The sequence below is a fragment of the Pristiophorus japonicus genome, chromosome 18 (genome assembly GCF_044704955.1).
Source record: "Pristiophorus japonicus isolate sPriJap1 chromosome 18, sPriJap1.hap1, whole genome shotgun sequence".
Classification (NCBI taxonomy): Eukaryota; Metazoa; Chordata; class Chondrichthyes; family Pristiophoridae; genus Pristiophorus; species Pristiophorus japonicus.
This window is the reverse complement of record NC_091994.1, coordinates 91049411-91066693: the sequence shown is the minus strand read 5'-3', so window position 1 is coordinate 91066693 and position 17283 is coordinate 91049411.

Here is a 17283-nt window from a genome sequence, read left to right as displayed (position 1 = left end):
TCCCGGCCTGTGGCTCCATAGGACTGAGAGGCAAAACTATCTGCGGCATCACCTCCTTCATACAATTTGCCATAACCTTTGTCAAGATCTTATAATCCACATATAATAATGTGAAGGGCCTCCAATTCTCCAGATCTCTCTATCCCCTTTATTTTTATAAGCTAAGCTTATGATACTTCTCCTCATAGATGGGGTCAGGCTTCTCTCAGTTTTAATCTCCTTAAAAACCTCTAAGATCAATGGACTTAAAATCTTTAAACATTCTTTATAAAATTCTGCACTTAGTCCATTTGACCCTGGGCTTTCCCCCTCATCATTCCACTTATTGCTACTTTTATTTCCACTAATCCTACTTCTTTGTCACACATGCTTCTCTCATCCTCCTTTAAACCCTCTTCAATAAAAGCACTAACCTTCTCCATCGCCAATTTGGAAATATTTTCTTTTGTATATAACTCTTGATAAAAGCTACTAGCTGCCTCCATAATCTCCCCACTTTCATTAATGATCTTTTTTTCACCAACCTTCAACGCTCCAATTTATGATAACCTTTGTCGCAACTTCTCTTGCTGTAAAAATATCTAGTGCATCTTTCTCCCTCCAATGCATCTTTAGCCTTTTCATGGAGACTGGCCCCCTTGCAATTTTCAGTTTGCAATAACTCCCACTCTTCCTTTAAAACTTTCCACTTAGTCTCTGCTCTCTTTCCCCTCCGTCAACTAATTTACAGATATCTGTAAACCTTCTGTTTATATTCTCTTCTTGATGCCGGTTGGCTGTAGCTCTTTCTTTCCCGATGGCTTGAAGTTTAGCCTCTGAATGTGCGCAGACGCAAGCATTGTCCGTATACTGTAGTTAGATGACAGAGGATGGGACGACCTTTGGATCTAGCCTGGAGGTGGCAAAGGTTGAACAGGTTCCCATTGGTTCTATAGTTTAGTTCCACTCCAGCGGGGAGCTTGTTGGGAGTGAGATGGAGCATTGCAGCAAGGAAGATCGAGAAGAGCGTTGGTGCGATGACGCAGCCCTGCTTGACCCCAATCCGGACGTGGATTGGGTCTGTGGTGGATCCGTTGGTCAGGATCACGGCTTGCATGTCGTCGTGGAGCAGGCGGAGGATGGTGATACACCTTTAGGGGCAGCCTGAAACGGAGGAGGACGCTCCATCGTCTCTTGCGGTTAACAGTGTCAAAGGCATTTGTGAGGTCAAAGAAGGCCATGTTCAAGGGTTGGTGCTGTTCCCTGCATTTCTCTTGTAAGAGAGTGGGAGGGAAGCTTATGTGCTGAAGATGGATCAAGAGAAAGCCTTTGATAGAGTCTCTCATGAGCTTTTTATTGATGGTTTTGGAAGCATTTGGTTTCGGGAAAAATTTCACTGAGCGGATAAGGATTTTTTATCAAACATATTTAGCTGTGTTAAATGTAATGGTTTTTTATTCAAGTATTTTCCAGTTCAGAGATCAGTGAGACAGGGTTGTCTTACACTAAACATCCGTAAGACAAAGGTCCTTCACCAACCTGACCTTGCCACACAGCACTGCCCCCTGATCATCAAAGTCCACGGCACGGCCTTGGACAATGTGGACCATTTTCCTTACCTCGGGAGTCTACTATTAGCAAGGGCAGACATCGATGACGAGGTCCCACACCGCCCCCAGTGCACCAGCGCAGCCTTCTGTCGCCTGAGGAAGAGAGTGTTTGAAGACCAGGACCTCAAATCTGGCATCAAGCTTATGGTCTACAGGGCAGTAGTGATACTCACCCTCCTGTATGGCTCAGAGACATGGACCATATACAGCAGACACCTGAAAGCATTGGAGAAGTACCACCAGCGCTGCCTCCGCAAGATCCTGCAAATCCTGGGAGAATAGATGCACCGACGTCAGTGTTCTCGACCAGGCCAACATCCCCAGCAACGAAGCACTGACCACACTCGACCAGCTCCGTTGGGCGGGCCACATTGTCCGCATGCCCAACACGAGACTCCCAAAGCAAGCGCTCTACTCAGAGCCTCAACATGGCAAGTGAGCCCCAGGTGGGCAGAGGAAACGTTTCAAGGACACCCTCAAAGCCTCCTTGATAAAGTGCAACATCCCCACCGGCACCTGGGAGTCCCTGGGCAAAGACCGCCCTAAGTGGAGGACGAACATCCGAGAAGGCGCCGAACACTTCGAGTCTCTTTGCCGGGAGCATGCGGAAGCCAAGTACAAAAAGCAGAAAGAGCGTACGATAAATCAAGCCCCCCACCCACCAGTCCCTCCAACCACCATCTGCCCCACCTGTGACTGAGACTGTAGAGCCCACATTGTCTCATCAGTCACCTTAGAACTCGACTCCGGGGGACTGCCTAAGAAGAAGAGACGAGAAGACTCCCTTCCTACCACTTGTCGCTCTTCATTCCCTGCTTCCTACTCTGAGTCCCCAACTCTAATCCCTCTCCCAACTGTTTCTCCCTCATTTCACGTCTTTCATCAGCTCCCAGGCAATCTGTACCCATTTCATCCAAATACTCTCTTCCTACCTCATCATCATAAGCAGTCCCTCAAAATCGAGGAAGACTTGCTTCCACTCTAAAAATGAGTTCTTAGGTGACTGAGCAGTCTAATACAGGAATTACAGACCTCGAGGTGCTCAGCGCCCTCCCGGATGCACTACCTCATACATTGGCTGATATCTTCTACATACCCTGGGCTTTAATGAAATACGGCATGGAAATTGATGGTGTAATGTCCTTACACACTATTATAAATTCACACGAGGCACATTCTGCAGACAAGGTCACTCTGTGACCCGAACCTTTATTCACAGGACCAAGAAGTGATGACCCTGCGTGGGACCTCCCTTTATATACCTGGGTGACCAGGTGAGAAGTGTCTCCCACAAGTTCACCCTCTGTGGTCAAGGTGTGCATTTCTTAGATGTATACAGTATGCAGTGTTGTTACATGAAGGTTACAGTTACATGAAGGTTACATACATGACAGATGGGCTGATGTTCGGGCCAGGCAGACTAACACTGAGAGTCTAGTATAAATCTTCTACTTCACTTCTTGCACACACTTTCCTTCACTTTTCTCTCTCACTGTTCTTCACTTCCCACTTTCACTCTCCGTCTCTGCTTTCTCTCTCTTGCCCACTAGATGGCAGACCGAACAGCAATTGCTGCTGCTGGGAACCATTTATCTTTGCCACTGGTGAGATACCTTCAATCAGAGACACATAGTGAAACATGTGCTGTAACAAAGTGTCACTTCCCTCCAATAGCAAGAGAGGGTGAGAAGTGAATGAGGAAAGTGCGAGAATCTGAGAGCGGGCGAAAAATGAGGAAACAGGGCAGGAGAGATGAGACTGAACGAACAAGATGTGAATGAGGAGAGTGAGAGTGAGAAAGTGCAATAAGTGAATGTAAGTGAGAGAGAACGAGAAAGACAGTACTTGTACTTATATAGTAACCTTCATGACCTCAAGACGTCCCAAATCACTTTGTAGACAATGAAGTACTTTTGAAGCGTTGTCACTGTTGTAATGTAGGGCAGCGTAGAGAAACGCACAGAGGTGAAGGAGGAGGAACATAGAAACATAGGAACAAGAATAGAACATTCAGCCCCTTGAGCCTGTTCTGCCATTCAGTGAGATCATGGTTGATCTGCAACCTAACTCTATATACCCACTTTTGGCCCATATCCCTTAATATCTTTGATTAACAAAAAGCGATCAATCTCCAATTTAAAGTTAACAATTGATCTATCATTAGTTCATAGAATCATAGAAAAATGACGACACAGAAGGAGGCCATTCGACCCATCGTGTCCATGCCGGGCACGTGGCTCAGTGGTACCTTTAAGGATCTGTGGACACATACTCCAAGGTCCCTCTGTTCCTCCACACCTCTCAATATCCTCCAATTTATTGTGTATTCGCTTGCCTTGTTGCCCCTCCCAAAATGCATTACCTCACACTTTTCTTGATCGAATTCCATTTGCCACTTTTCTGCCCAACTGACCAGTTGCCATTTGCGGAAGAGAGTTCCAAACTTCTACCACCCTTTGTGTCTAGAAGTGTTTCCTAATTTCACTCCTGAAAGATCTGGCTCTAATTTTTAGACTATGCCCCCTAGTCCTAGATTTCCCAGGGAGAGCGTGCTGATGGCGAGGTATCAGTTCTACACGTGCCAGCGATCTGAAGGTCAGGAAGTGGTGAGCTACGTCGCCGAGCTTAGGCGACTTGCAGGATAATGTGAGTTTGATGGCTACCTGGAGCAAATGCTCAGAGACTTTTTTGTACTGGGCATTGGCCACGAGACCATCCTACAAAAACTTTTGACTGTAGAGGCCATTGCAATAGCACAGGCGTTTATGTCCACCAGTGATAACACCAAACAAATCTCTCAGCACACAAGGGCGAGCAATGTTCATAAATTAACTGGAACTGTGTTTGCACGCAGAAATGTACAGGGCAGAACCCACAAGTCTGCAACTGCCAGCAGGCCTCAGGTGACCTAGATAACTCAGAGTCCCCAACAAAGGATGAATGCAAGGCAATTCACACCTTGTTGGCGTTGTGAAGGCTTCCATTCAGCCTATTCATGCCGCTTTAAAGGATATGTTTGCAAGAGCTGTGGAACAATGGGGCACCTCCAACGAGCTTGCAAATGAGCTGCAAGCTCTGCAAAACCTGCTAACCACCACGTGGCAGAGGAAGATCGGTCCATGGTGGATCAAGCAATTTCGAGCCTCAGAGAGAGGAGGCAGATGCTGAAGTACATGGGGTGCACACATTTTCGACGAAATGTCCACCTATAATGCGAAACGTAAAATTGAATGGCTTACCCGTAGCCATGGAACTGAACACTGGCGCTAGCCAATCCATCATGAGTAAAAAGATGTTTGAGAGACTGTGGTGCAACAAGGCATTCAGACCAGCCCTGAGCCCCATCCACACGAAACTGAGAACGCACACCAAAGAGCTTATCACTGTCCTGGGCAGCAGCATGGTCAAGGTCACCTACGAGGGCACGGTGCACGAACTGCCACTCTGGATTGTCCCGGGCGATGGCCCCACACTGCTTGGAAGGAGCTGGCTGGGTAAAATCTGCTGGAACTGGGATGACATCCAAGCGCTATCACATGTCGATGAGGCCTCATGTACCCAGGTTCTTAACAAATTTCCTTCCCTTTTTGAGCCAGGCATTGGAAACTTTTCCGAGGCGAAGGTGCAGATCCACTTGGTTCCAGAGGCACCACCCATTCACCACAAGGTGCGAGTGGTACCTTACATGATGAGGGAGAGAGTGGAAATCGAGCTGGACAGGTTGCAACGCGAGGGCATCATCTCCCCAGTGGAATTCAACAAGTGGGCCAGCCCGATTGTTCCAGTACTCAAAAGTGATGGCACGGTCAGGATTTGCGGCGATTATAAAGTAACTATTAATCGTTTCTTGCTACAGGACCAATACCCGCTGCCTAAGGCAGGCGACCTATTTGCGATGCTGGCAGGAGGCAAGACGTTCACCAAGCTCGGAGGAGCTGGAGGAGTCTTCGAAGGGCCTCACTTGCATTAACACGCACAAGGGACTGTTCATCTTCAACAGATGCCCGTTTGGAAGTCGGTCGGCTGCAGCGATTTTCCAGAGAAACATGGAGAGCCTACTCAAGTCGGTACCACACACGGTGGTCTTTCAGGACGACATATTGGTCACGGGTCGGGACACCGCCGAGCACCTACAAAACCTGGAGGAGGTCCTCCAGCGACTGGATCGCGTAGGGCTGCGGCTGAAGAGGTCGAAATGCGTCTTCATGGCAACAGAAGTGGAGTTTTTGGGGAGAAAGATCGCGGCGGACAGCATTCGGCCCACAGACGCCAAGACAGAGGCTATCAGGAACGCGCCCAGGCCACAGAACGTCACGGAACTGCGGTCGTTCCTGGGACTCCTCAACTATTTTGGTAACTTCCTACCGGGTTAAGCACTCTTTTAGAGCCCCTACATGTGTTATTGCGCAAAGGTGAGAACTGGGTATGTGGCAAAAGCCAAGTAATTGCTTTTGAGAAAGCCAGAAACATTTTATGCTCCAACAAGCTGCTTGTATTGTATAACCCGTGTAAAAGACTTGTGCTAGCATGTGACGCGTCGTCGTACGGAGTCGGGTGTGTATTACAACAAGCTAACGTTGCAGGGAAGTTGCAACCTGTCGCCTATGCTTCCAGGAGCTTGTCTAAGGCTGAGAGGGCCTACAGCATGATTGAGGAAGAGGCATTAGTGTGTGTGTTTGGCCTCAAATGTGAGCTGGAAACCGATCACAAGCCCCTCACATCCCTGTTCGCTGAAAACAAGGGGATAAATACTAATGCCTCAGCCCGCATACAAAGGTGGGCACTTGCGCTATCAGCGTATAACTATACCATCCGCCACAGGCCAGGCACCGAGAACTGTGCAGATGCTCTCAGTCGGCTACCATTGCCCACCACGGGGGTGGAAATGGCGCAGCCTGCAAACTTGTTGATGGTGGCGCAGCCCGCAGACTTGTTGATAGTCATGGAAGCGTTTGAAAATGATAAATCACCTGTCATGGCTCACCAGATTAGGACTTGGACCAGCCAAGATCCTCTGCTGTCCCTAGTAAAAAACTGTGTACTGCATGGGAGCTGGGCCAGCATCCCCGTTGAAATGCAAGAGCCAATCAAGCCGTTCCAGCGGCGAAAGGACGAGCTGTCCATTCAAGCAGACTGCCTGTTGTGGGGTAACCACGTAGTGCTACCCAAAAAGGGCAGGGAGACGTTCATCTCGGATCTCCACAGCACACACCCGGGTATAGTAATGACGAAAGCGATATGATGATGAAGGTGACCCGGTATCGACTCTGACTTAGAGTCCTGAGTACGGCAATGCAGCGTATGTGCTCAGTTGAGCAACCCGCCCAGAGCGGCACCACTAAGTTTGTGGTCCTGGCCCTCCAGACCATGGTCGAGAATCCATGTCGACTATGCGGGCCCGTTTCCCGGTAAAATGTTCCTGGTGGTGGTGGATGCTTTTTCAAAATGGATTGAATGTGAAATAATGTCGGGAAGCACCACCACCGCCACCATTGAAAGCCTGAGGGCCATGTTTGCCACCCACGGCCTGCCTGACATACTGGTCAGTGACAACGGGCCATGTTTCACCAGTGCCGAATTTAAAGAATTCATGACCCACAATGGGATCAAACATGTCAGCTCGGCCCCGTTTAAACCAGCCTCCAATGGGCAGGCAGAGCGGGCAGCACAAACCATCAAACAGAGCCTTAAATGAGTCACAGAAGGCTCACTCTAAACTCGTCTGTCCCGAGTACTGCTCAACTACCGCACGAGACCCCACTCGCTCACAGGGGTGCCCCCGGCTGAGCTACTCATGAAAAGGACACTTAAAATCAGACTCTCGCTGGTTCACCCCAACCTGCATGATCAGATAGAGAGCAGGAGGCAGCAACAAAATGTAAACGATGGTCGCGCCACTGTGTCACGGGAAATTGATCTGAATGACCTTGTGTATGTGCTAAACTATGGACATGGTCCCAAGTGGATCACGGACACGGTGATAGCTAAAGAAGGGAGTAGGGTGTTTGTAGTCAAACTTGACAATGGACAAATTTGCAGAAAGCACCTGGACCAAATGAGGCTGCGGTTCACAGACTGCCCTGAACAACCCACAGCAGACATCACCTTTTTCGAGCCCACAACACACACCCAAAGGATCAACGACACCATGCCGGACCAGGAAATCGAACCCATCATGCCCAACAGCCCAGCAAGGCCAGGCTCACCTAGCAGCCCTGCAAGGCCAACAACACGCCAGCCCAGCGAGGGCACAGCCAACACACCAGAACAGGCATTTGTACCGAGGCGGTCCACCAGGGAAAGAAAGGCTCCCGACCGCCTCATCTTGTAAATAGTGTTCACTTTGACTTTGGCGGGGGGAGTGATGTTGTGTATCTGTAAAGCATGCACTCCCATATTCCGCCACCAGGGAGCTCATCCCCTGCAGTCCCTTGGGAGCACTGTATATAAGCCGGCCCCCTAAGGCTTGTTCCTCACTCTGGAGTGTCTTATTAAAGACTGAGGTCACTGTTACTTTAACCTCCCTGTGTGCAGGAACACAATAACAATAGTGTGTAAAAATATTTTGTTACAGAAAATGAATGTTTCTAGTTTGTGCCTCCACTCTGCCACAGGAGGTCGCTAAGACACAGTGCTTAGCATCCAATAAGCTTCTTATAACTCACCAGCTTATTTCTGCTCTGAGCATTGAAGTTCAATCTCTTGTACTCTACTGCTGAATTCCATATCCAAAGAGAATGCTGAACAAAACAGAACATCTCTTGGCAACACACATCTCAGAATTCTACATGACTGGAATTGAGACGCTAGTCATAAAAAAATAAAGTTCCTAAAATCTAAGCAGCTGATAAAATAGTCATCTACACAGAATCAGTTTTAAAAGCATCTGTTGACATTAAGCACATGGTCTAACTATGTAAAGGTTGTGCAACCATTGATGGCCGCGGATAACCTCAGTCTGTAAAGAACAAAGAATTACGTAGAAGCCATAACATGGAAACAGACCATTTGCCGCTATCAGTCCTTGTTGATGTTTATCCTCCATATGTAGTAGTCCTAATCCTGCCCCATTCCCATACCCCTTCATCCCCTTACCTTCAACCACCTGTCTAACCTGTTGTTAAATGGTGACATGGTCTCTGCTTTAGTCACTAACTCCGGTGCTGCAATCGCCAGCCTCACAACCTTCCCTGTAAAAAAACTTACCTCCTGCCCTCTGTGCTCAATCTCTTGTGTTTAATCTTGTATCTATACCCATCTTTCTAGAGCTCTCAACCACCGGAAACAGCCTGCTTCTATCTACTCTGTCTCGTCCCTTCATCATTTTAAACACCTCTACCAAATCTATTCTAACGAAAACAGCCCCAATTTTTCACATCTTCTTTCATATTTGTATTTCTTCAAATCAGGCAGCATTTGAACCAGACCTGAACATCCTTCCTGTGGCGTTGTCATGTATGTATGCGTGGGTTTACTAGCCACCAGGTGGCGCCACTGTCGGAGGTCATTGGGCTGCGCGCACGTGTGTGTGGCCCAGGTATAAAAGGCCAGCCATCTTGTAATGTGATCACTTCGGGCTCTAATAAATTAGAGCCAGGTTTTTACCTGTTCGGAGTTTACAGTATTCAGTCTTTTGAGTTATTGCATACACAACAGGGGTGGGGCCCAAGCCTGCACACAGTACTCTAACTGTGATCTTACTAGGGTTTTATATAGATAACAGTTCTGTTGGCTGTGCTTAAGATGGTCAACTACGGTCGCTGACTAGATTTTTGATTAATCTTTTTTAAAACCATTTAACATACTATTAATGTTATTTTATCAACTTGTAAATGATAAGGAACTAAAGTAACTTTAATAGCTGCTTTGGGTGCTGGACTGCTGGCCTGGTCGATCGCCTCCCTGGTGGCCCAGTGTCGGCCAGGCGGCCACCAAAGGGTGCAGAGTGTGCAGGGGCCCTCCCCTTTAATTGGAGAGGAAGGGCGTTGTAGCGTGTTAGCAGGGCACCGCGCAGCGCTGGAGACAGCACTCCGCTTCCTTTAAGGGGCGCACGGCCCAATTCCGCATCGGGGGGCGGGACTTCTGGCCTGGGCGCAGAAAGTCCCGGCCCCTGGAAGGTTACGGCCCCCAATCGGGCGAAGGCCAATTTTGGGGCCTAAAGCTTCTTTGCGCAATGTTAATACCAGTTCACAAATTCAACTGTAGATTTAACATATTGATAAAGGCTTAACACCTGTGGATGAAAACCTTCAACTGAGATAATTATTGGGGGTAGACCCAATTAACTGGAGTTCTGATTAGTTACATGGTGCCTTCCACCGGCACAACAAGTCACATTCACATCAATACTGACAGACCAAAGCCAATATGATTCAAGTCTTTGTTGCACCTGGCATAACTCAAGCCACCTTCTACACAAATATATTACACTCAGGAACATTCCTAGAACAGTCGCACTTCGGGCAGTAACTAACTAACATGCTGAAGGCTTCAAATGTACATATGGAACAGGATTAAACAGGCGTGCAGGGAAACAGAGGAGAGAGACACAAAAATTGACCTATCAACAATTATGAAAATATTACAGGTAAATCACATTTTCACTGTGCAGCACGCAAGAATAGGCTAAAGGCAGCCAAGTTGAAATAGCTCTTTAAAAGAAATGAGATAAGCTTGCCACTTCAAATTTCTATCAAAGCGAAGCAAACACCATTGTCAACTTCGGTGAATGTTCTACCCATTTATTCTTGTGAACGCAAGTTGCCCTGAGCTTATTGTTCACTCATTTGAACCCACCACCTTCACTCCAACAGCTGCCATCGCTGAAACGCATTCTCTGCACTGAATTCACATTCTCTCTGCAAAGCTGTATGCAGATAATATTTAGGAATAGGTTCAAGGCAAGTTACATTCACAAAGACAAAAAAACCCATTAAAATTGAGTGTAACTGATTAAGTGTCAGGCTTGGCTTAGCTGGTAGCACTCATGTTTCTGAGTCAGAAGGCTGTGAGTTAAAGCTCCAGTGTAGACTTGAGCACATAATCTTAGTTGACATTTGAGTGCTGCATTATCAGTGCTGCTAATGTTAACCTAAAGCCCTTGTCTGCCTGCAAAAGATTGAGTGGCACTATTGGAAGCAGAGCAGGGCACACTTCTGGTGTTCTGGCTAACATTCTTCCCGCAACCAACACCACCAAAAACATTCATCTGCTGTCCATGGGACCTTGTTGTGCACAAGTTGGTTGCCACTTCTACCTACGCAACAGTGACTACACTTCAAAAGTAATCCATTTGTTGTAACACGCTCTGCGACACCTTGAGTTCTGGAGCAAAAACAACCTTAGCTTTCCCAGAAATTAGAGAATGGAAATTTAAAGTGATATCTTCACCTAACTTCCCTTGATATTTTGGCAGCAGTCTCTCCCCCGATGCTTTGAATCCAGCAATTTTTTTTGGTTGCCCCATTTACTTGTTTTCTTTTCCATCTTTACTTCTTGTACCTTTGCCTGATTTAATTGAGGGGAGGGATGTGTGAATACTGCCAGTGCTTTTCTAGACTAGCTGTGTTGTGTGTGTGTGTGTGTGTGTGTGTGTGTGTGTAAATGAACCTGGATGACTCATGCTCCCTTCCTGTGAGGTCCAAGTTTCCACTCGGTGTGGCTGTGTGAGGAATCCGAGTGTGGGAAACTGGCCATCAACTTGCACTATATGAATCCCGACACAACGTTTTGGTGGAAATCGCAATTGGCCTTGGCTCTCATTGCCAGTGTCAGTCATCTGAATTATGCGCTCTTAGGATCGAATAGTATCTTCCAAGGAATTCATCTCACTTGCTGACAGAAAATTTCAAAGTGTGCAGCAAGCCCAATATGAATCCAGTAGTTACCCTTCGCTTCCAACCAGACTGTGCTCATAAATTATCGTCTGTTCAACACACTGAAAGAAAGACTTTTATGTTTAAGCGTTTTAAAGTAAAAACATTTTTTTTCAGTGTTTGAAAGCCAAAGTTTGATCTCAAACTGTACGTTACAGTTCTAGCTGGATTTTAACCCTTTGCAAACTTGCTTTAACTTAACTGCAACACCGAAATGGTGGTCCCACGGTACACGGCACAAAGGCAGATGGGACAGCAGTTGCCAACAGCAAAAATAAAATCACCAGAGCTGAATAACTGCAACAAATTACATGTATAGAATCATCATCGAATGGTTACAGTACAGAAGGAGGCCATTCAGCACGTCGAGCCCGTGCCGACTCTCTGCAAGAGCACCTCAACTAGTCCCACTCCCCAGCCCCTCCCCGTAGCACTGCAAAAAATGTTCCTTTAGATACTTATCCAATTTCTTTTTGGAAGCCACGATTGAATCTGCCTCCCCCCCCCATTTCAGGCAGTGCATTCCAGATCCCAATCACTTGCTGTGTAAAAAAAGTTTATCCTCATGTCGCCTCTGGTTCTTTTGCCAATCACCTTAAATTTGTGTCCACTGGTTCTCGACCCTCCCACCAATGGGAGCGGCTTCTACTATCTACTCGGTTTAGACCCCTCGTGCTTTTGAACACCTCCATCAAATCTCCTCTCAACCTTCTCTGCTCTAAGGAGAACAACCCCAGCTTCTCCAGTCTATCCACGTAACTGAATTCCCTCATCCCTGGAACCATTCTCGTAAATCATTTCTGTACACTCTCTATATAGTGCATTTATTGTAGTAAAGCATTCCAAGACGCTTAACAAGAGCGATGTCAGTAAAAAAACATTTTTGACACCGAGCCACAGGAGATATTGTAACAGACATGCAAAAGCTTGATTGAAGAGGTAGGTTTTAAAGAGAATCTTCAAAGAGGAGAGAGAGGTAGAGAGTCAGAAAGGTTTAGGGGGGAATTCCAGAACCTAGGGTCTAGGCAGTGGAATGCACAGCCGCCAATGGTGGAGCGATTAAAATCGGGGAAATGCAAGAGGCCAAAATTGAAAGAGCCTTCTAAAAATAAGGATCAGAGATGAGGGGAAGAAATTGCCCTGGGCCCCAATTGGGGGCGGTAACCTGCTCGGGGCTGGACTTCCTGCGCCCGGGGCAGAATTCCTGCACAATCCCGAGCGCTCCACTTCCTCTTGGGGTCGGTCCAGCGCCGCTAATGTGGTGCAATTGGCAGCGCCGCATGGATGCTCCGCGTAGCTTTGACGTGTTTCAACCTCCCACCCCTTTGCTTAAAGGGGAGGGCCACTGCACACTCTACACGGCCTCTGATGGTCTCCACTGGGCCAACCGGGGCTGTGGCTGGCGCCCAAAACGGAGTGCCGGGCTGCTCGATGGCGGACAAAGAATTGGAGGCGACCGGTGAGTCGGCAAAACCGCCAAGATGGTGGTGTGGGGCGCTCCTGACCTCCCCGTTAACTTCTGCCCTGCGGGCGGATGTCGCTCCGGTTCATGACCCGCAAAGCTAGCGCTGACACCTGCTCGTGCCTGCCTTGCGGGGAGCGGGAAATATCCGCCGCGGGTCGGCGCGCAGTGCTAAGGGGTCGCCACACACGGCCATGACATCACCAGCGGTTGCATGGGGGCTGGGGTGCTATCCAGGGGACGGGCACGGCACTCACCCAACCCCCCGCCCCGCCCTGCCCCGGGTGAAAGGTGTTTCGCGCCCCATTAGCGCCCCCCAGAGGCGCTAACGGATGTCACAAAAAGGGTCAATTTCCACCCCAGGCACGATAGCTACCAGGCTTGCTTATATTCCCTTCCACCTTTTCTGTCGCACCTAGCAATTTTGGACACCCATTTCATACAGAAGAGAACATAATGGAAAGTAGAAATACGTCATTACCACCTCATGTGTTTTCTCCACTCAATGGAAATAATGGATAATGGGGCTGGGCTCACATGGGCAGCATTGTGACAGAAGGGCACTGTCCACTGACTGTCCAATTTGCACCATGGGCAGCTAGGAGCGGAAAATACAAACGATTATGTCAATATATTTATTTATACTATTTAAAATATGAGTGGAAACAGTTTCGATCCAGTTTTGACCAATTTTGATGTTTAAGTTGGATGTGATGAACTGATGCTGTGCCATTAATGTGATGACCACATTATTCCATTTCAGTGTTACTAATTTCTATTTTAAAAACTGTAAGTGGGTTGTATCAAAGATGAAAACCACAGATGACCAAAGTGGAGGTATCCACATGCGGCATGATAATGATTATAAATCCTGAAAGGCAATCATTTTTTAAATTTATTCATCATTTGCTTTTTGGAAACTCTCACCTTTTATTGCAATGTGTTTGACAAACTTTTTTTGTTTACTAATCATCGCAGCGTAGTGAATATGGTTTGTGATAAAAAAATGATGTGCGTTAATTGTCTCTCTGAGTCAATAACAGTGTCTAACATTCTTTCCTTGACCTTCATGTCATGCTCCATTATCTTGCTGTCCAGAGGAGGCAGGGGTCCCCAATGGAGGGCTCTCTACGTGGGAGTCCTCCCTTTTTTTATTGGGGACTTGACTGGAGGGTGTGGCATGAGGTAATCCCCTGCAATAAGTTATTAAGTCGATTCACGGACTCTCAGGTCGCCTGCAGTTTCTGCAGTCTGGAGGAGTCTGTGTTTCCACGTCTGTGTACAGTGTGTCAGGTTGCAGCCCCTCTTCCATTATTTAAAGGGGCTGCTCCTCAATTTTTGGCTGCACTTCAGTCCCACACTCCTGATAAGAACATAAGAACATAAGAAATAGAAACAAGAGTAGGCCATACGGCCCCTCGAGCCTGCTCCGCCATTCAATAAGATCATGGCTGATCTGATCATGGACTCAGCTCCACTTCCCCGCCTGCTCCCCATAACCCCTTATCCCCTTATCGATTAAGAAACCGTCTATTTCTGTCTTAAATGTATCCAATGTCCCAACTTCCACAGCTCTCTGAGGCAGCGAATTCCACAGATTCACAACCCTCTGAGAGAAGAAATTTCTCCTCATCTCTGTTTTAAATGGGCGGCCCCTTATTCTAAGATGTTGCCCTCTAGTTCTAGTCTCCCCCATCAGTGGAAACATCCTCTCTGCATCTACCCTGTCAAGCCCCCTCATAATCTTATACGTCTCGATAAGATCACCTCTCATTCTTCTGAATTCCAATGAGTAGAGGCCCAACCTACTCAACCTATCCTCATAAGTCAACCCCCTCATCCCCGGAATCAACCTAGTGAACCTTCTCTGAACTGCCCCCAAAGCAAGTATATCCTTTCGTAAATATGGAAACCAAAACTGCACGCAGTATTCCAGGTGTGGGTTCACCAATACCTTATATAGCTGTAGTAAGACTTCCCTGCTTTTATACTCCATCCACTTTGCAATAAAGGCCAAGATACCATTGGTCTTCCTGATCACTTGCTGTACCTGCATACTAACCTTTTGTGTTTCATGCACAAGTACCCCCAGGTCCCGCTGTACTGTGGCACTTTGCAATCTTTCTCCATTTAAATAATAACTTGCTCTTTGATTTTTTTCTGTCAAAGTGCATGACCTCACACTTTCCAACATTATACTCCATCTGCCAAATTTTTGCCCACTCACTTAGCCTATCTATGTCCTTTTGCAGATTTTTTGTGTCCTTCTCACACATTGCTTTTCCTCCCATCTTTATATCATCAGCAAACTTGGCTACGTTACACTCAGTCCCTTCATCGAAGTCGTTAATATAGATTGTAAATAGTTGGGGTCCCAGCACTGATCTCTGCAGCACCCCACTAGTTACTGGCTGCCAACCAGAGAATGAACCATTTATCCCGACTCTCTGTTCTCTGTTAGTTAGCCAATCCTCTATCCATGCTAATATATTACCCCCAACCCCGTGAACTTTTATCTTGTGCAGTAATCTTTTATGTGGCACCTTGTCAAATGCCTTTTGGAAGTCCAAATACACCACATCCACTGATCTTTGAGCATCTGGTGCGGAGGGGAGCGGGCAGGTCAGAGGGCGTCCTTGTAGGACTGCTCCTGGGCCTGGCCAAGGTGGCCATTAACAGGTCCAGGCAGAGGACAGTCGAGGGGGTCATTCAGCCCGACTGCCTGCATCTCTTCCGTGGCTATGTTCACACCAGGGTGTCCCTGGAGCAGTGTCTACTGGTACACTTGAGGCCTTCCGCGAGAGGTGGGCGCCGGAGGGACTGGAGTGCATCATCACCCTCAGCAACCAAATTTTAATTTGACCATTTATTGTTTAAAAAGTTTTATTTGTTAATTTTTTGGTTCTAATGCCTCTTTAATAAGGGGGCATTTGTTTTAAAGTTCTACTCAAAATAGTTGTCATGCTCCATTTCTTGGTGCAGAGGTGGGCAAGTAATCTGCTATTTAGGTCTCGGCTTTATTGCTTTGTAACAAAACACTGGTGCTGGAGCAGCCAAGGAAACAGACACTGATGTTTCCCTCTCTCTCTGGTGGGAAGCATCTCACAGGCACTTGGGGGCTTCCTGAATGGTCTGTGGAGATCAGAATCATGCTGGATGGAAATATTATGAAGAAGCTATCCTATGAGGAGAGATTGAGTAGACTAGGCCTATATTCTCCAGAGTTTAGAAGAATGAGAGGTGATCTCATTGAAACATGCATGCAGGGAGACTAGAACCAGGGGTCACAGTCTCAGAATAAGGGGTCGGCCATTTCGGACTGAGATGAGGAGAAATGTATTCACTCGGAGAGTGGTGAATCTTTGGAATTCTCTGCCCCAGATGGCTGGCGAGGCTCAACCGTTGAGTAGAATAAAGGCAGAAGTCGATAGATTTTCGGATATTAAGGCAATCAAGGGATATGGGGATAGTGCAGGAAAGTGGAGTTGACATAGATCAGCCATGATCTTATTGAATGGCGAAGCAGATGTCAGGAGCCAACTGGCCTACTCCTGCACCTAATTCTTGTGATCTAAGCATATGAGGGAGAAGGGAGTAGAGGATTATGCTGATAGTTAGATAAGGAAGGATGGAAGGAGGCTTGAGTGGAGCATAAACGCCGGCATGGACTGGTTGGGCCAAACGGCCTGTTTCCGTGCCGTATATTCTATGCAATCCTATGTAAACTTACTTACTCAAGCGGTGATTCATGCTTGGAATAATTTGGCAGGAAGAGTAGCGGAAGCGAAGGATGTTCAAAATACAGCTGGATGCAATAATGGGAGAGTTGGGGTACCAGAGGTTAAGAGCTTCAAGTGCTGAATGGGCTTGTCACATGTTCTAAATCATGTGTAGCAACATACAACTACAGGGTGCTTTAACCTGCGGTCTCTCGGCACCACCACAGCCTTTTAAATCCTGAAATGTGCACCTAGAGGTTCTGATCTGGTAAACAATAGAGTAAAACGCAATTCATTTGAAGTTATTTGCACGGCAAGGCTGTCTGCTGAGATCTAACACTGAGGCCCCGCTCAAAATTATCTTCTTCCAATCAGAGTTAGTCGCAGTTGACTCTTCTCTCTCCAGCGGAGGTGAGGTAATGGAATTAGGCACAATGTAAAACAAAATAAAACCAAAGCAGCTGTTGAGAATAAAGCAGTGCTGGCAGTGTCACACAGCAAGATGAACCCCAAGCTTTAATCAGTTCTCTGTCCCCATTCCAGCATCAAAGCCTCTGGGAATGTTCATTAGAACCATAGTAAGCCCTCACTGTCACAGTCTCTATTGCATTGCCACTTCTGTTACAGTCAACATTGAT